Source organism: Solanum tuberosum, unplaced genomic scaffold (assembly GCF_000226075.1).
Source record: "Solanum tuberosum cultivar DM 1-3 516 R44 unplaced genomic scaffold, SolTub_3.0 scf00071, whole genome shotgun sequence".
NCBI lineage: Eukaryota > Viridiplantae > Streptophyta > Magnoliopsida > Solanales > Solanaceae > Solanum > Solanum tuberosum.
The window spans coordinates 258,821-280,738 of record NW_006238997.1 but is presented as its reverse complement, the minus strand read 5'-3'; positions in this window follow the sequence as shown (position 1 = coordinate 280,738).

The window sequence follows — 21,918 nt, the reverse complement described above, 5'->3', positions numbered from 1 at the left end:
CTTGTAGGATTCGTTTCACTCTTGTTAGAAACGTTTCAAAGTGTTGTTTGAGTCTTTGTAAGAACATTGTTAGAGTTCACTTTGTGTCTTACGGTTAAAGTCTATATTAATCAGTGAGGGTTAGTATAGTGGGTAATGGATGCATTGCTTTGTTGAAGTCTAAGTTATCTAGAGTTACGTAGCTTAGTGGGCAGTGTGGTATCTGCTTTGGCTCATCTAAGTAATAGGAGGTATTGCTTAGAGTTGGGATTAGCAAGCTAATCTCAGTTTGTAAACTTGCTTTTGCTTTTGCTTGAAGAAAATTAGTAAAAGAAGTTTGAAAAGTCCTGGCAGGCCAGGTCGTGGTTTTACTCCCTTGAGCAAGGAGGTTTCCACGTAAATTCTCTTGTCAACCTTTACTTTTCAGCACTTGTTCTTTACTGTTTTAGTTTCAACTGTGCTGAGGACCTGATCCCATTGACACTGGTGGACGCATACATTCCAACACATGTTTTTGCAGGGATAAATTCATTGGATAATTTATATTGGCATGGCACAAGATTATATCCCATCTTAAAATCATACAATAAATTAAGAAAATAAATCAATCTTTTGAAAGATATTCTAAGGGTGCTAAATTTAATTTGTCCATCTTGCAATTGTATCCCATCTTCTTCTTCTTGTTGTTGTTGTTCCAAAGTTACATATGTAAAGGAGGAATACGAACCTTTTATAGATGCAATAAATATGAATTTCTCCTAAATACGGAATGAATATTTGAAATATAAATAAAATTATCAAATAACTTAAGTAAGGAATGACCATGAATATACAAGTGTTTTTTTTTTAACTATCCTTATTAGTCTCCACAACATTCTTTATAATGATAAGATAATTTGCAACTATTCTTATTAATCTTAACATCAAAATAATGTATACTGATTTTTTTTATATATGGTTAATAATTTTGAAATTAAAATATTTTGATCTCAATTTGTGGTGTAGTTATTATAATAATTCTATAATGTAACAATAATGTGCGAAAATCATTTTTCCGGTTGATAATATTCAAAAGTTATGCACATAACATTAAACAAAAATATTATTATAATTAGTAATGATGATTGCAAAAAATTATAAAATGGTTATTCTCTTCTAAGTGGCAATCTAATATCAAGTCACTTGATAGTTTTATAACAAAGTATAAATGGATAAAAAGCATATAAACAATAAAATTAACTATTTGATTAGATAATGAATTAAAAAATGTCATGATAAAAATAAATAAATAATCAAAACAATTACGAAAAAAAGAAGAAAAAGAAAACTATAATAAAGGAATAGTTAAAAAAATGTAGGTAAAATATTTTTTTAAAAATAAGTTAAAGATAAAAAAAAAACTAACCTAAATCATCCCTAAAATTCCTATATATATATCTTCTACTTATACAATAGGAAAGACAAAAGAAATGTTTCAAATTAGTATTTTGTAAATAAGAAAAATATGTCATCAACAAAAATGTTTTCAAATTATTTCTTAAAAAGAATAAATTGAAAATATTATAAATCTGTATTTTACAAAATATGTCACATGTCATAATTAAAATAATTATCAAATTTTTAGTATTTTTTTTTTAAAAATTATCTCCAAGAAAATATTAATTTTAATTTGATAAATAATAAATAATTATGTAAAAATCTGTCACATAAAACCGCCAAAAACAAAATACTAATAGTTATATATTATTAATAATTTTCAGATTTAAAAAATAAAATAAAATTTATTAATTAAAAAAAACTAAGAAATTACAAATCAACTAAATGCACGTAGTCTACTCTCCTATTTCTCTCCCACTTCATCTAAACTTTATTTATTAATTAATTTGTAGATTTTTAAATCTTTTAAACTTATCAATAAAAATAATAATTTTAACTTTTTTTTTTGTTATATAAAAATAAGATTAGTGCTAAAAAGGTTGCAACATGCTTTGTAAATTATATTTAGATTTAGCTTAAAGTAGAGACAAAAATTTTAATACTAGATTTTAGATTGATCTATGAATTTGTAAATTTAATTACTTAACACAATTTCAATTGAACACACACCAGATATGCTATATATTCATCTTCATTATACTAGAATAATATATTATTATTATTGTTATTATTATTATTATTCTTATTGTTATTATTATTCTTGTTGTTATTATTATTATTATTATTATTATTATTATAATGTTGTTGTTGTTGTTGGTTATCTCCTGAAGGAATTCAAACCTAGAGATAGAACTCTTTCCAGAAGAGATAAGGCATTAGGCAATCTTTTCTGTCATCAATTGACTCCAGCACCCGATCCGATCCCCAAACCCCTCCACCATCCAAAAGTGTCAAATTGACACAACGGGACATGACATGAGGTGTCTAGAATGAACAAAGTATAGTTAAGGTGTTTAAGTGAAAATTTGTGCCAACTTTAAGTGGCCACCGATGAATTAGGCCTTGATTTTAATAGCTATTGCTTGTTACTTCTTTGGTAGATCAAGGGGTAGAAGGTGATTATATTATTCAAATAATTCCTCATAAAATAAATAAAATGGAACTCTTTAATTTTGTTCAAAGAACTTCTTATATCTTGTTGTATCATGTATTTTTTTTATTAGAATGAAATATTACTTTTAAGTTGTGTTATATGATATTGTGGTGTTTTGTAGAATGCGTAATCGAGCCTTACATTTTATCGCGCTGCCATTTCCATATTATTTATCGTGTTGAATGTGGGCTCTAATATCAATTATTAGGTCGAATCACTTTTAAAATATTTTTAATATATAATATGATATTATTAATTTCAAAGTTAAATTTTACATGATTTTTTTCTTTCAAAATATCGTTATATCTTATGTAAGTTTTGAATGTACTCAAAGGTGTTAACATTAATATGAAACTTTATTCGCTCTCCGTCCATATATAAGGAACATTTTGGAAAAAAGAATTTAAGTCCAACGTACCCCTATAAGTTAATCATAAAAAGATATTGTGTAGTGGATGATATTGTTTTCTTTTTAATGAAGAGATCTCGGGTTTAGAATTTTTTAATAAGAATCCTTTTCTTTTCTTAATAGAATCTTATGTGATATTAATTGATATCACGATTAATTAAATTTTAATACGACTAATCGAATATGAAATAGGAAAGTAAAAAGTAATAATAATTAAAATAAAAGGTATATGGGTCAATTGTTAATTTTCTAAACTACATGGGTTTCTATACAAAAACAAAAAGGTCCCTTTATCGATTTATCAATTCCTTTCGTCCCAAACCGATTAGGGTTTCAAAATTTTGAAGCAATGACATTGCTTTGCGAACTGTGTAGAGTAGTAGTAATTGGAAAAGACGGCCAATGTGAAAACCCCTGCATCTTTCAAGAATACTTTGACTCAATCACTTTCGATTTGATGATACAACACTATGGTGATGATTTGTTGATGTCGGTAATAAAAGATAGACATGAGGCTAACTCCAGGGATTTAGAGTGGTAGATCCGTACTAAGCTAATTGATATTCAAGCAATGAGGGATTTGGTCGAGATGATTCGTTCAATGAAATTTGAGTAAGTTTTGAATTTTTTTTTAATATATATTTTTTTATTTATGCTGGTATGTATAATATATAATATATTTATATATATATATTTTTTATTTAGGAATCTAGATCCAGATACAAATCTTCCGGATTTGGGTTCGGATTCTGATTTGGATCAGGATTCGAATTTACCTCCAGATGACCCAGTTCGAGAAGCTACTGATCTAAGTTCTTTTTCTATTCGAGCTCCTGTTTGAAAAACTTGGGTTGGAGAAGCTTTTGTTGGAAAAGCTCGGGTTGGAAAAGCTTATGTTCGAAAGCTCCTGTTGATGATCCTGTTCTAAAAGCTCCTTCTGTTGTTCCTGTTCAAGCTTCTTCATCTGTTCGAACTTCATCTTCTCCAGCTCCAGCTTCTCATTATGATCCTGTTCGAGGAGCTTTTGTTCGAAAAACTACTGTTCATGATCTTTGTTGACACCCAATTTTGGCCCTCCACAATTTAAATTAATTATCGAGCTTCTTAAATTCCAAATGATTTAAAATAATTAATTTTTATAAAATTTAAAATAGTTTGCGAGTTAGTTTGAACAAAATTTGTCATTATTATAATTTTAAAATAATATATGTTGTATATATTTACTAAATTTTATGAATAGTAGAAAATCATCTCAAAAAATGATTTTTTTTATATATTTTATTAAATTAGTTTATTTTAAAAGTGATGGATATAACTTTGAATTAATTAGTTTTATGAAATCCAAAATATTTTCAAGTTATTTTTATGTAATTTTTATCAATTTTATAATTTTTTAAAATAACAAATATGGCTTTACAGTTATGTCTATAATTAGTATATTTTATGAATATTCGAAAGCCATCACAAAAAGATTTCACGTTTTACGTAAGTATTTTATTAAATTAGCTTAGTTTAAATTATGGTTCAAATTTTGAGTCATTTAAAGTTTAATTAAGTTTATTATTTTATTTCGTTGAGATTAAGAAGTTCGTTAGTTAATTATATTAATTCGTCTTATTTAATTACTAGCCAAATATTCTAAATAAATTCAATTGGCCACAATTACAATTCAATGGACCATTTACTGAAGTAAATTGGCTATCTCTTTGGCCCATTTCCACCATTTAATTTCCAACAAACTCAGACCCAACACCAAAAAAAAGCCCACCAATTTACCCACAAAATAGCTTAGCCCAGCACAACAATACATACATACGCAGCATACCCGACCTCATCCCTGCACACCAACGTCTTCTTCCCCAGAAATCCAGCGAAGTGACCTGCAAATCGCGAGAATCTGAAAATCACGCAAACAATCACGTCACCGTTCCCTTTTCAAAAAAATTTCATCCCTCCCACTATTGCCTCGAAAAAGGCATATGAATTCGAATTTCAAATTCAAAATTTTGACTGTTCCCCCTAAATCAACACCAAATTCCTCTATATAAACCTCCATCTTCTTTAGTGTTTGGGGGAGAGAAAAATAGAGTTGATCCTATAAGACATGCCTCAAATGGCTTCAAAAGTTTAAGGTCAAGAGTTCAGAAAAAAAATATTTTTTTTATTTCGAGTTCATCGGAATCTTGTGAGGTCAAGGTGTTGGTGGAAGTTTCTTCAAGGTCAAGCTCATTGGTCTCCAGATCGCTGCTTGGAAGAAGGTGATGTCTTTTCCTTCGTAATACCCTCCTCATCTTTTATGTTCTGACGTGATGCCAATAGCTATGCTTTGTTTTGTCTGTTCTTATTTGTTATTGAGTTTTGGATGATTTGATATAATGCATATTCATTTAAGCGATTTCGATGTAGTCGGATGCCTCTGCTTCGAGTTTATTTCGTCGTCCTTTTCTCGTATACTTGTTTTCGATGTCTTAAGATGTCAAAGTGGGCATTCATTTTGTTACTATTGTTGATGTTATGAGATTTTTCTCTTCAAATGAAGATAGATTCTCAAACTCTTTAATATGGAAATTGAATGTTGTCTTATGTGTTGTTTATTATCTGCAACAGTTTTTTTTTTTTGACAATTTCGTGATCGTGCTACTGCCTAGTATGCCCGGCTTTGATGAAGTCCATGTCTCCTTTGTCTACCCTCAAGTTGGAACTATTTATTACCTGTAGTTGAGCTAACTCTAAGAAGAGTGGAGTCTCACTTGCCTCTTATTTGTTCTCAAGATTGTTGTTATTTTCTTGAGTAAATTTAGTATGTATATAAAACCCTTGCATAAAGGTTGTTGAAGTTGGGATAACGTTTGGATATTGTGATTTGTTGGTTCTAGTAGCTATGAGTTTAAAATTTAGTTTAGCCTCTTTGTAAGTTTATTGACTATTTAAGAATAATAGTACGACACATTTATTTGTTCATTGTATTGACGCATGAGTGAATGAGTAATCGTTTTTCGTAAACTTTGTCTATAGTTGTTAACCCCTGAATGAGCCACCTTTTATCGAATTTGTCTATTTGGATATGGTCGAGTCTAGTTTCTCTTGTTCATACTATTTTCGAGCATTAAATGTTTTCATTTGGCTTGTCGTTGTTCGTATCATTTTCTAGTGGCTATGGAGTCTTGAGAGTTCATTGATATGCTGAAGTTGTGTTGTGATTTAGTGTTCAATGTGTTCTTTTAAATGGCGTGTATTACAATTTTTGTTTGTTTGATAACAAGATACTACATGTGTTTTTTTGCTCTAATTAAGTTCTTGTCTTCTCTTTATATTTGTTCTCTTTGTTTGTTTTTCATAGATTTCTTATTGATATGTTCTGCACTCTCTTCCTTAGTTATTTTTAAAATAGAATCACTATTAATCCTTATTTTTACTTTATTTTGTCTCTTTGGGAAATTTGCCAACCGAGTCTTTTTGACTCTATTGTCCATATCCTTGTTGAATTTCGAGTCGGCCTTCATCATTGTTCAAGTTTCGAAAGCTGAAATTCACAGGTCAAGAAACGAAGCTATTTTACGGGTTCAAGGGAGTTGATATACATCACAATACATGATGATATACACAAGTATACATTCACTGTATACAACTGAAGCAATGACAAAAATGGGCCAAAAATTAACATACATGTTCAGATGATGCACCAGGCTATATACATTTAGTATACACCGATATACAGGAAAAAAAGGTTAAAATACGATCCGTATACATCAATATATACTTGGGGTATACACATGATTTCAAGGGTTCAAATAGGGCCAGAGCCCAAATCAGCAGCCTGAAAAAGCCGATGTCCATTACCTCTTTATTTATTTATTTGATTTGTTTAACTCTAACCCTTTATTTGATTCATTATAACTTAATTAAATTCCCCAAAAGATAAACCATATTCTTTATGTTGATTTATTTTAATAAAGTTCCATTTTTATCAACTCTTGTCATTTTATTGAAAACTTTTACTAAATCTTCAATTAATTTAAAAGGATTTTCATGCTTAATTTGACTAATTTGGTTTAAATTATTATTTTAAAAATGAGTCAAATAAATTCTAATTAATCTAGTTTTGTTAAAATTCAATTCACTTGCATTTTAATTCAAATGTTTCATTTTAGGTCACTTTCTCTTAAAAATAAAATAAAATAAAATGTGTAATTTATTTAATTATTTTCTCAAAGTTGATCAAATTTTATAAAATTCTATTTGTTTTATGTTAAATTTTGTTTCCAAATATAGTCAAATATTTAATCTAAGTCGTAAGATAACCGCATGTTAGCGGACATTTCAAATGCCTTAAAAATCTTCTTAAAGTGTAAATAAGAACCTCTTACCTATTTTCTCTAAATTTTTAAAGACTTAATCTGTTAGAGTCTTTTTAAATTAAGTTTTCTTAATTTCTTTAAAAAATTAAGTGGCGACTCTTTTCTAAGTATTTTTCCAAAATTGTTTTATACTTAGAACATTTCAAAAAGTGATTTTTCTAAAGATAGTAAAATTACGGCTTAACAAAAATGGCGACACTGCTGTGGAATTTAGGTTCTAAACCATAACAGACTTAGATATTTGAGTTTTTAATATTTGCTTGTTTCATTTTAGTTGTTTGTTTAATTTTAATTGTCTAATGTTTTATTTTTCAAAATTCAAAAGTTAGGAGAGTTCGCGTATGCGCAGGATGTCCGGATCCTTTTCCGTGTGACCGCGTAGCTTTCTCACTCGAGTTGTCCAATTGGGAACCCTGTGTCTAGTAAACCCACTCTTAGTCAACTAGCGTAGAGCGAAACCAAATCCATTTTAGCGCATTGAACTAAGATGACCCAACACTCAAGGCGTGTTGGGCCCATTAGAAAGACCACCCTGAGTCCAAACCGGCCCACGACCTAAACGAACGTTCATACTTATGTGTTTAAATTTGAAAGATGTATACGTTGTTTGAAAAATTATTGTCCCTTGGGGTAAGAGGTAGGTTATAGCTTATTCTAGTTGAAGAAAGAGTTTTACAAACTACTAGTTTATCCAAAGGCGTTGGCATCCGGAGACGACAAGAAGCTCAAGAGCGAAAAACCTTCCATGGAGGCATAATTTAGGATTGTGCCTCTGTGTGACTCTGATTATTTATATCCCTTTTCCCTATTATGTATCATATTCCGTTTATTCATAAAATTTGTATAAAATTTGATTTCGGGACAATAGAATGTTTCAAATGACGTTATATATCCTTCGAATCGTTAGGCTTACCCTTGGCATAAAGGGTCATATATCTATTTAGAATGTGCAACAACTGTTTATATGATATACTCCCTCCGTCCATTTTATATGAGGTACTTTGACTTGGCACAAACTTTAAGAAAAATGGAAAGATTGTACAATGTTCCGAAAATACCCTTATTAATAATTAGTGTAAAGGAAAGATAGAATATGATAAAGTGGTGAAAAGAAAGAAAAGATTATAACAAAGTATTGAAAAAAGTGTTTAAAGTACTGTTGACTGTCAGAAAAAGAGAAAAATATTTGTACTTTACTGCATTTCAATAACTTTTTCTTTAAATTAAAAGAGTGCAACTATTGAAATAATGAGATTCAAGAAGGGTAAAATAGGGATAATGTCATTAAATATTTACCAAATAAGGAAATGTGTCATTTTTTTTTGGACTGACCAAAAAGGAAAGTGAGTCACATAAATTGGGAGAGAGGGAGTAACTGCTTATGTGAATTTGTTGCTTTATTTGGGGATATTCTAGCTCACTTATCTTCAAATAGTTTTTAGAACCCCTAAGCACAAATATCAAGTCACTATCGAAAGTATGTCCAAATACCCTTCGAGTCTTTAGTTTCCCTAAAACATTCGAACTTCATCTTTCAAATCTTTACTTTCTCATCTCAGAAAAAGGTTAAACCTCTATATATAATGCCAAAAAGTATTTTTTTTCTTTTTTAGAAAGGTTGGAATTAAGAAGTTAAGAAGTAATCCAAAAAAGAAAAACACTGTAGCAATCTTATTATTTTATTAAAAAATTGTTTAAAACAAAAAATATATTTCAACAAGATTTAATAAAATAATTAAAATTAGCATCTTATTAATTTTTGAAAATAAGTTAAAATAAAAATTGATTTTAACAAAAATTAATTAAAAAACATTTAAATTAGTTGAGTAACTACTTTATACGTAAAATATCAATATTTGAGTGACTTTCTTAATGAAATACTTATAATTGAGTGACTTTTGAGTTATAAAACAAAGTTGAGTGACTTTCCAAGTAAACTACTCTAAGTTGAGTGACTTTCTAAGAGAACAATTGAAAGTTGAATGACCATCTGAGATATTAACTCTCTTTTGTAGAAAATCCTGAGGAATTTCTAATTTTGTTACAAAATTTTAATAATCAAATTTCTTTATAGTTTTCTGTTATGCTTCTATTCTTTTTATGTTTAATTCAATAAATGGAAGGACAACTAATTAATAAAGTTGTTATTGTCATTCATGAGTACATACTAACAGATAAAAATGAGCTTTCACATGCCGAAAGAAATTTATTTGTTGCAATTACTTGAACTTTTCATATCAATGGATACATATCTTATTAATTGTGGTTTAATGTTTGCAATTTTAAAAATTCTATTTTTCTCACGGTTGTCTGTTAGGATCAGTTGATTGGGTGAAAACCGAAAAGGGAAGATAGTAGCACCAGATGCATTTCGTTGAAATCAATGAACAAATTTAAGGTAGTAAATAGAATCCACACCCAGAACAAAGAATGAAGATTTTTCCAACAAATTTGAGGACCTATTGAACAAGTCTTCACTTCAAGTGAGGTACAATAATATTAGACGACCCTTCTTTTGTTCTCCTTAAAATGTTAATTAGAAAGAAAAAAAATACTACATCCGTTCACTTTTAATTGTCATAATTTCCTTTTTTAGAATCAAACGATAATAACTTTGACTAACATTTTATGATGTGTTTTTTCGTCCGTAAAAAATGAAATTTATAATAGTCTTCGTATAGTTTCTGAATAACTAAATTTTTTATCGAATTAAGTTAGTCAAATTGACTTTTGAAACAATTAAAAGTGGACAGAGAGAGTATTAATTATGTTGGGAGTAGTGTGAATTGTCGTAAAAGTATGTACATGTATATTAATTTTGAGCCCACAATTACAGAGGTACAATGAATTCAATCTAATAACCTTAAAAGTTGAACTTATCAATTTTAAACTAAATGTGTCCGCCTCTACCTGCTTTGTTAATTTTAGCAACGGGAGCCTGAAAAAGTTGCAATGTTGGCGCGCATTGAAAGTTTAATCTATGATAATGCCTCTTAGTATACTAATTTCCATAGCAAATTTGCTTTATAACGTTGTTAAATCTGATCGTTACTTGCCTCCTTTACTCTATTTCGGTTCACAAAAAAAAAATGAATGCAAAAATGTCTAAACATTCGTAACTCTTCTCAATTCCTATTTTTATGTCTGTTTTAGAATAATTAACTCAGCTGGGATTACACTTTGCTGCTTTCATTATAATTTGTGTGGCCATCAAATTTCAGTGTGTAAAATGGTTGATATAGACCTGAATACATATTCATGTTAATCATATTGCGTGACATGCATGTAAGAAGATACTATGAACATTTTGTCGGGATTCTTTCTTTATTTCACTAGCTTGGTAATGTATGTTAGTTTTCCCTTTATTGTGTATACATTTAAAAATAATATATATGTATCTCATCCACAAAACTAGCATGCTTCGATGAATGTGGTGTTACAACCATTGTCTTTCGAAGGAAATCTCAGAATCCCCCGCTACTCAATCTTGCATTCCCTTAACACTAGTTATACAGATTATTTCTTGAAGATTTTTAGTCCTATCTAAATGAATCTATTTGGCCTTGGACTTGCTTGCTATGATCTGGTATAGTGCTGAAATTTGTGTCAAGCTGAATATGTTCATTGTGTTGATAAACCGTGGTTCGTCTAAGTCTCCGTAACAGCATACATATTTTCGTTTCTTTTAAAATCCTAATCCATATTGAATTTGTCTACATGGTTAAATATTTTTCCTCTTTCCGTTGTGACTAGAGGAATTCTCTGTTAATACTTTGAATCTGATGTAGTCGAATTTAGTTCCCTCTATTGATAGTCTAAGTTATTTGTCGCTTTAGCGTTGTACAATATTTTATGAACTCGGCTCTTGTCTAGTGAATTTATCCTAATTGTGCTCTAAGTATTTGACCCCACCTTGCATTTTTACTTGACTCTATTTAATTCTTTGTCGTCAACTCCATGATCCGTTTCAGCTTTTATATAAAAAAGAAACCTTTGCCATCAAATTTTGATCAGTATGCATACAATTTTTTGTGTTCATGAATGATTGTTCTGTGTGTTTAAGATGATTGAAATATTCTCCTATTACTAGCTAGTAGAGTACTGCCAATATGACATAACGGTAGTTGTTAAGTTTCAACTTTATCTATCATTTTCACTATACGATAATTGTGCTTCTTGTATATCAGGGAACTTTCCCATAAATTAGGTCTTCCTTTGGATAAGTGTTTTTTTTTTAAAAACTTTGTTAGCAAATTAATTACTAGTTTACCGTGGTGATGGGATTAAAGGTGTGAAATATTGGTTATCCTTTCTATAGGAAGTCATATGTGTTAATATTGTTTGGTAATTCTTTTATCTCATTCTTTTGTACATGTACACTTGGGAGCGCGTTTGGAGTTGTGATACAACTCTATCTCTGTCCAAATCAGAGAAGCGATCGATATACTTGCAGTCATCGTGTCTAGAACAGCCTTTATCGCGTCAATAGTGCCCAACACGTCTTTCTCACTTCAAAGTTTCACGTGTTTTATATATACATATATGTGTTGCTATTTTGACTAACATCTTCCTTATTAATGTTTTATATTTATATTTATGCTTGCTTTATTTTTGGGTTTATAGAAACCAACTGAGAGCGATAGTAAGACGTAGTTGTTCATCTCCCATCGTTCTAGATATTGGACTTAGTATGACCATATGGCTTAGGACGACGCTTTCTAACGAGGTTTTCATATCTTTTTATCTTAAAAGCTTAACCTTTAAGAAAAGTGAACTCGGGAATGACTTCTTTTTACTTCCTTAAAGAAGATTGTACCCATTTAAGATTTGTTTTAATAAGAGTTGATAACGATTTTTTTTTTAGCAACTTAATGGATGCAGATTTCAGGTTTGAAAGTGCAGATTTTAGCTTGAAAAAATCCAGATTTCAAGAGATTTTGATGTTTAAAAGTGCAGATTTTAGCTTTAAAAATTCCAGATTTCATGAGGTAAAAATTGCAGCTTTTAACAAGCAGATTTTAGGTGCAAAAAAGGTGTGTTTTTGGAACAAAAAATGTTTTGTTATGAGAATCTTATGATACAGATTTTGAGGTTCAAAAATGCAGATTTTTAGCTTAAAAATCGCGGATATTCTTTGTGTAAAAATGCGGTCTTTTTCTTCTAGTTTCGAGCACCATTTTGTGGGATCTAAAAGTATAAATTTTTTAAACTAGCCACTATACTTTGAGAGTTTAAAAGTGCAATAGTTTGAATCCAAAAGTGTTTTCAGACACTACTCTCAAAAGGAAGAAGAAATGTGATTTTAAAAAGCTTAAAACGGATGATATAAGGCTTGCTAGAATTACTACCCCTTTTTTAGTCTTGAAAGATACATACGGCTTAAGTTATTTATTTCGAGAAGAACCAAAATATTTTGGCTTTACTTATCGACACTCATTTAGGCCTTTATGTTAAGGATAATTTTTCATTTAACTCCCAATGTAATTTAAAAACTAGTTTAAAGATTATATTATTACCTTTAGAAATACGTAAGGCTAAAGTTATTACCATTTGAGAAATATTCTTTTAGAAAACAAGTAGGGAAGTAGACCCTTATATTTTTAACAAAAAAGAAATAATTAACTATAGAATAAGTTCAATAGTTAGGCCCACTTTATTTTATTTTTTTCTTTACATCACCCCTTTGTGAAGAAATTATATTTACTATTATTACTATCTCTATTTTATAAAACACATATTGCTAAAATATTTTAATCTCTTATCATGCTATTTTCAAGATCTTAGATATGCCAACAGGTTCAAAATACAAGGTACACATATATATGTCATATGCAAAAAGGTACAAATCCTATATATATTTTTTGTTTTCTCTATATGTAACTTATTATTTTGTTATACTTCATATTATTATTTTTCTCATACCTACTATCACCTTTTACTTTTTTATATATATATAATTTATAAATCCATACACTTTAACATACACATTATTTTACTACATGTTTGCAACTCGACTACTATATCATTTTATTTTATTTTCTTTCACATCTTAATTCTATATATAAATTAAACAACAATTTTTTATATCCTTTGAACTCAACATTTATTTTGGATACATTTATATAAGACGCATCTATATTTTTCAACATATATAATTATCATACATTTTGGTACATTTATTTTTATTTATTTATTTATTACCGTATGATAAACATACTACTATTAATTTTATAGGGATATATACGTCGTACCTTGTATTTTACTCTTTTCTTAAAATAATAAAATTTACTTACCATTGATTTTTTAAAAAATAAATAAATAAATAAACCAATAAACATGTTTTCCTAATTATATTTCCTAAATTGAGTTTAAGGACTATCTTCGGATAGGCTCTAAGGGATGCTTAATACCTTCTCCTCGAGTAACCAAAACCCTTACTCAGAATCTCACTGGTTTCGCAAATCAAAACAGAGTTTACATTTACATATTAAAAAATGGTTTTCCTAATATTTTCTTTAAAATTAGGTGGCGACTCTAAAACAAAACAAAACAATTTTTTCAAAAATCAGAGTGTCAGCCATATTATGTTGTGAACTGTTTCGAAATAGGGTGCGACAATAATTGATTGCGAAATTTAATTTTGAAACAAAGGAGTCCGTGTCCTTTCCGCGACGCGGAAAGAAAATTTTCACTCTAAAGGAACAAGTCCGCGACGCTGACTTGGAACCTGTTCCTTGTCCGACTTTTTTCTTCTTCGTTTTCCAGCCCCAAACTCGACTATTCTTCTCAAGTTCCTTTTAAATTCCGATACCCAACATACGTACCCAAGAACCTAACCCAAGCAACTCTAAAACTCGACGTAAAGACCTCAGAAACTTCTCAATTCAACCCAATTCAAGAACGGAAAACAAAATTCAAGAACACCATTCAAGATTCATCAACTTTCAACTTTCTAGAACAAACTTCGCTGAAATAAACATGCTTGGCGCGTGGGTGAACGAGCCCAACGCTATGAAAGACTCGCATACCTCTTTAGGGATCAACCCTTGTCGAAATCCACAAGCTAAACCTTCAAGAACAACGAACTTTGCTCTTTCTTCTCTTTTCTCCTCTTGCGTTCTTTCTCCAAAAACCCTAGCGTAAATCTCCAATTGCCTAAACTGAACCAATTCAGTTTTGATCCTTAATTAATTCACCAAAAATGAATTAAAATAATAGGGTATGGAAAAGACCAAAACACCCTTTAAAAATCCGGATTGGACGTTTCCTTATTCGAACAACTCAACTTCCAATGGGCATAACTCACTCATACGAACTCAGAATCGCGCAAACTTGGCGGTGTTGGAAAGATCTTTCTTACTGTATTTGTAAACACACCTAACTCATCCTGAGCTAGAAGTTATGATCATTTGAAGTTGACCAAAAACTCAAACTTAACTTAACTAAACCATTTTTCTAGATTTTTATTATTTTCAAAAATTGACTCTTTCTAATTCTAACTCTTTCTAGTTATGCGATGTTACAAAGTGCCACATGGACGCCACATTTGCACGCCAAACAGACCCCACCTCCATATAGACGACTACGAAAAATGGTCAAAACTACCCTTAAACTATTCGAAATAGCTGAAATATACCCTTAAACTAAATTCAGCTAAAAAATGTCCCGTCTAACTATTGGACCACACTTGCCCTTCTGTTTAACACAAACATTCATGTATGTGCTAAAATGCCACATGGACTTCACATGTGCACGCCAAACACACCCCAACCTCCACATAGATGACTTAAAGCCCTAATTTCACTCTTTTCCCTCTCATTTCATCTTGAAAAGTATATATTGAACCAAAAAAAAAAAACATTTGCGAAAACTTTAGTCCATGAATATATTGGTGACATGCCTTTTGGGAATTTTTTTTTAAAATACTTTAAGGGAGCCTCCATTATGAGTTAGAAGAAGAGTATGTATAGCCTCACCACGACTCACTACATATTTTTTAATTCATGGGACATTTAACAGGAATTAGAAGATTTACTCAATTTTTTGGTGTATCATAGCCCATAAATATTTTGATGATATGTTTTCAAACAAATTTTTTTGGAAAAATCTTTACGGGACCCTCCATAATGAGTTGAAGTAGCAATAAATATAACCTCACCATGATCCAGGACATATTTTGGCATTTATAGGTCATTTAACAGAAATTAAGTTATTTTCTCAGTTTTTTGTGTGTGTTGGCCTAGTATATTTAGTGATATGACATTCGAGCGATTTTCCAGAAAAATATTTATGTGAACCTTTGCAATGAGTTGGAGAAGAAGTACATATAGTCTCACCATGATCCACGACATATTATGGGATATAAGGGTCATTTAAGAGAAATCAAACGATTTTGTCAATTTTCAGTGTGTTAACCATGGATTCTTTGGTGATATGGATTTCGGGAAACTCTTTTGAAAAGTATTTACGAGAACCTCCATAATGAGTTGAAGGAGCAGTATGTATAGCCTCACACGATCCACAACTTATTTGGCATTTAGGGGCCATTTAACAGAAATTAGGCGGTTTTCTTTATTTTTCATTTGTGTTAGCCCATGAATATTTTGATGATATGACTTTTAGGCATTTTTTGAAAAATCTTTACGAGACCATCCGTAATGAGTTGCAGGAACATAAGTATTGTCTCACCATATTCCATGAAATATTTTGGCATTTAGGGGTCATTTAATAGTATCTATACGATTTTCTAATTTTTTTCGTATGTGTTAACTCATGAACATATTGGTGTATGACTTTCAGATGATCTTTTTGAAAAATATTTGTGGGATCCTCCATAATGAGTTAAAGGAGCTGTACATATAGTTTCATCATGATCCCTGCCATATTTTTGCATTTAGGGGTCATTTAACAAGAATTAGACGATTTTCTCAATTTTCGTGTGTGTTAGCCCATAAATAATTTAGTGATATGACATCATGCGATTTTTTTGAAAAACTTTTCGTGGATCCTCCGTAATGAGTTGGAAGAGTTGTACGTATAGTCTCACCATGTTCCACAACATATTTAGGCATTTGAGGGTCATTTTACAGGAATTAGGCGATTTCTCAAATTTTCACATGTGTTAGCCCATAAATATTTTGATAATATGGCTTTCGGGTAGGTTTTCTGGAAAAAAACTACTACAGGACCCTCCGTAATGATTAGACGATTTTCTCAATTTTCGTGTGTGTTAGCCCATAAATATTTTGATAATATGGCTTTCGGGTAGGTTTTCTGGAAAAAAAACTCTACAGGACCCCTCCGTAATGAGTTGGAGGATCAGTACGTATATCCTCACCATATGATCCATGATTTATATTGTTTTTACGTATTTTTAAACATATGAAAGACTAAATAAATAAGACAATAATAGACATTCACTATATTTATAACCATTCCTTAATTTTTATTTATAAATATTTTCTGACATTTTATGGCCTTTTAACTTGTTTGGACCGTGTAGTAGTTGTTATTGTTATTAATGGTATACCATTTAGATCGCAGAGACAATTATATTATGACCTATTTCCCTTCTTTTTTTATAGTATTTACTCATTAATTTTTGGACACTAATTATATATTCAAAATGGAAAATGGTCAAAACTATCATTACACTATTCGAAATAGCTTAAATATACCCTTAAACAGTATTTCGACTCAAAAATACTCTTTCCGTCAAACTATTGGGCCATACCTACCCTTCTAGTTAACGAAAGTATCCATGTGTGTGTTAAGTTCCACATGGACGCCACATGTGCACGCCAAACAAACCCCCCTCCACATAGACGACTACGGAAAATTGTCAAAACTACCCTTAAACTATTCGAAATAGCTGAAATATACCCTTAAACTATATTTCAGCTCAAAAATGTCCCGTCTAACTATTGGACCACACTTTCCCTTCTGTTTAACAAAAACATCCATGTGTGTGCTAAAATGCCACATGGACTTCACATGTGCACGCCAAACACACCCCACCTCCACATAGACGACTTAAAGCCCTAATTTCACTTTTTCCGCCTCATTTCATCTTGAAAAGTATATATTGAACCAAAAAAAGAAAAAAATATTTGCGAAAACTTTAGTCCATGAATATATTGGTGACATGCCTTTTGGGCAATTTTTTTTAAAATACTTTAAGGGACCTCCATTATGAGTTGAAAGAAGAGTACGTATAGCCTCACCACGACCCACTACATATTTTTTAATTTATGGGACATTTAACAGGAATTAGAAGACTTACTCAATTTTTTGGAGTATCATATCCCATAAATATTTTGATGATATGTTTTCAAACGATTTTAAAAAAAAAATCTTTACGGGACCCTCCATAATGAGTTGAAAGAGTAATAAGTATAACCTCACCATGATCCAGGACATATTTTGGTATTTATAGGTCATTTAATAGAAATTAAGTAATTTTCTCAGTTTTTCGTGTGTGTTGGCCTAGTATATTTAGTGATATGACATTTGAGCGATTTTCCAGAAAAATATTTATGTGAACCTTTGCGATGAGTTGGAGAAGCAGTACATATAGTCTCACCATGATCCATGACCTATTATGGGATATAAGGGTCATTTAAGAAATCAGACGATTTTGTCAATTTTTAGTGTGTTAACCATGGATTCTTTGGTGATACGGATTTCGGGAAACTCTTTTGAAAAGTATTTACGAGAACCTCTGTAATGAGTAGAAGGAGCAGTATGTATAGACTCATACGATCCACAACTTATTTGGCATTTAGGGGTCATTTAACAAGAATTAGGTGGTTTTCTTTATTTTTCATTTGTGTTAGCCCATGAATATTCTGATGATATGATTTTTAGGCTTTTTTTGAAAAATTTTTACGAGACCATCCGTAATGAGTTGCAGGAACAATAAGTATTGTCTCACCATATTCCACGAAATATTTTGGCATTTAGGGGTCATTTAATAGTATCTAGACGATTTTCTGAATTTTTCCGTATGTGTTAACTCATGAACATATTGGTGTATAACTTTCAGATGATTTTTTTGGAAAATATTTGTGAGATTCTCCATAATGAGTTAAAGGATCTGTACGCATAGTTTCATCATGATCCCTGCCATATTTTTGCATGTAGGGGTCATTTAACAAGAATTAGACGATTTTCTCAATTTTTCGTGTATGTTAGCCCATAATTAATTTAGTGATATGGCATCATGCGATTTTTTTGAAAAACTTTTCGTGGACTCTCCGTAATGAGTTGGAGGAGTTGTACGTATAGTCTCACCATGATCCACAACATATTTAGACATTTGAGGGTCATTTTACAGGAATTAGGTGATTTCTCAAATTTTCACATGTGTTAGCCCATAAATATTTTGGTAATATGGTTTTCGGGTAGATTTTTTTTTAAAACTCTACAGGACCCTCCGTAATGAGTTGGAGGATCAGTACGTATATCCTCACCATGATACATGATTTATATTGTTTTTACGTATTCTTAAACATATGAAAGACTAAATAAATAAGATAAATAAATTGAATGAAAAAAACACAACAAAAAGTTACCAATTGCCTTTAGATGCCAAAACAGACATGTTGACCTGCTTCCTGCTTTGGCGTCAAGAAATTCCTTCTTATTATATAGTTATTTTTAAAATAAATTTCCTAGTTGTTGAGATATACAATACTTTTGACATAGTTTTCAAATAATATATGTTACTTCTTTTGTCCCATTTTATGTGACACAGGTAAATTAATTTCAAGAATCAATCAATTTTTTTTATATATATTTTTCTTAAATATCTTGAGTTATCAATTGTCATGATTTATATTGTTTCTACATATTTTTTTAAAACATATGAAATACTAAAGAAATAAGACAAACAAACTAAAAAAATAAAAAAAAAATTACCAAATTTCCTTTATATACTAAAGAAGGCATGTTGACCTGATGCCTGCTTTGGCATCAAGAAATTCCCTCTTATTACATAGTTATTTTAAAAAAATAAGTTCTTAATTGTTAAGATATACCATACTTCATAGGTAGTTTCAAATAACAGTTGTTACTTCTTTTGTCCATGTTGCCTACTTTGGCATCAAGAAATTCCCTCTTATTACAGTAAAACCTCACTATTAATATAGTTTGGATCATGAAATATTATATTTTATAGAGATATTATTTAATCAATAAATTAATATTTATTAATTTAAAGAGTGTTTTAAGGTTCAACCTTGTGATACTAGGATAATAAGAGCTTTCAAGATGTATTATTGCAACAAATTTTATTATAGGATATTAAAAGGCTATAAAGTGGGACAAACTAATCCAGAAAAGATTAATGTTTTGGATGCTATCAAGTTTGCAATCCCGGCTTGGACGACAATTGTTCAGCAAGAGACAATATCAAATTATTTTCAACACTGCAAAATTTGTTTGGAGGATAAAATCACAAAGAATTTGAATGAACCCACTTGTGAAAACGTTATTCATGAACTTGAGGTCATAATTAATGTTCTTGGTTACCCTAGTAAAATGGACATCAATAACCTATTGAATTCCCCAGGTAAAAATGACACATGTTTAGAGATTCAAAGATTAGAAGAAATTGTGGATACCGTAAAAATATAATGTTAATGATGAAGTTGAAGATGATGCAATTCCTTAAGAACCATTTACGCGTAAGGAAACACTTATCGCATTTAGAACTCTTCACAATTTTATGGTGCAGTTCGAAAAGACAACACTGAAACTTTTGGATGCAATAAGAAAATGTAGAGATGAACTTCAACTAGATTTAGAGTTTAACAAAAACTAATACACAATAAAATCATATTTCACTAAATTGTCTTAGATATACTTGTACTTTTAAATAATTATTAATTTATCATATTAATGGGACCATATATTTATATAAGGGTCTTCTGAAAATATATTATCTTATTATTTTATCGAAATAAGTGATTTTTTCCATTGGCCCAAGTCGGGACCGGAGGAAAATATTTTCTTAGAGAGATTATTAATTTGTCGAGTATTAATTTAGTGAGGTTTTACTATATATAGTTATATAAAAAGAGTTCTTAATTGTTGAGATATACAATGTAGTTTCCAAATAATATATGTTCTTTTGTCCCATTTTATGTGACATCGATAAATTAATTTCAAGAGTCAATCAAATTTTTTATGTGTTTTTTTACAAATATTATAAGTTGTCAATTTTCAAATTCATGAAAGACTAAATAAATATGACAAACAAATTAAAATAAATGAAATAAACATTACCAAACTATCCTTAAATGCCAAAGCATGTATATTGACCTGATGCCTGTTTTGTCAAGAAATTTCCTCTTATTATGTTGCCTTATTTTTTTTTAAAAGTTCTTAATTGTTGAGATATATAATACTTTTTACGTAGTTTCTTAATAGTATAAGTTATTTTTTTGTCTCATTTTATGTGACACCGGCAAAATAATTTTAAGAATTAACCGAATTTTTTATGTAACTTTTAAAATATTTTAAGTTCGCAATTATCATAATTTCTAGTGTTTTTATGCAATTTTTAAATATATAAAAGACTAAAAAAAATAGACAAATTAAAATGGAGAAAGGACAATTTTTTTTATCAAACTGCCCTTAGATGTCTACTTTGAGATCAAGTGTTGTCTGCTTTGAAATATATATATATATATATATATATATAGTTTTTTTTTTATAAAAAAAATGTTCTTAATTGTTGAGATAGACAAAACTTTTTACGTAGTTAAATTTCAAATAATACATATAACTTCTTTTGTCCCATTTTTATGTGACACCGGTAAATTAATTTCAAGAGCTAATCAATTTTTTGTATGTTTATTTAAAAAAATATTTGTCAATTGTCATGATTAATAGTGTTTTAACGTAATCTTTGAATATATGAAAGACTAAATAAATTAGATAAACAAATTAAAATGAAATACAACAAAAAGTTACCAAACTACCTTTAGATGCCAAAGCATGCATGTTGACCTCGTCACGACTAAAAACGAGTTATGAATGACACACACACTTAACCTTTTAGGTGGGCGAACCAACGAATTCAAACCCAATTTATAACAATTGTTCAACTTACAAAATACAACCATAATGCGGAAACTCAAGTCTTATTAATGTAAGAAAAAAAATCAACTAGAATCTATTATATATCATTCCCAAAACCTGAAAGTCATCATATCAAAGACATCTAATCCACAAATACCAAGTCTGGGAGTATAAAAAACACCACAATAGATGTTTTATTTAGAAATAAATTTTTTGACTAGTTTAAGAGTCGCCACTTAATTTTTAAGAAAAAATCAAGAAAACTGATTTTCAATAGATTAAAACAGGAAATCAATTGAAAATATGAGGGGGTTCGGGGTTCTTATTAACATTCTAGGAAGGTTTTAAAAGCACCTAGAATATCCACTAATGTGGTTATCCAACAATTAAATTTTTGGCTAAAACACTTTAACTTAATTTGAATAGAACGATTGAACTATTTTATAGTTGAAACGATTATAAAAGGGAAAAAGGGAAATATTGACCTACGACCTAAG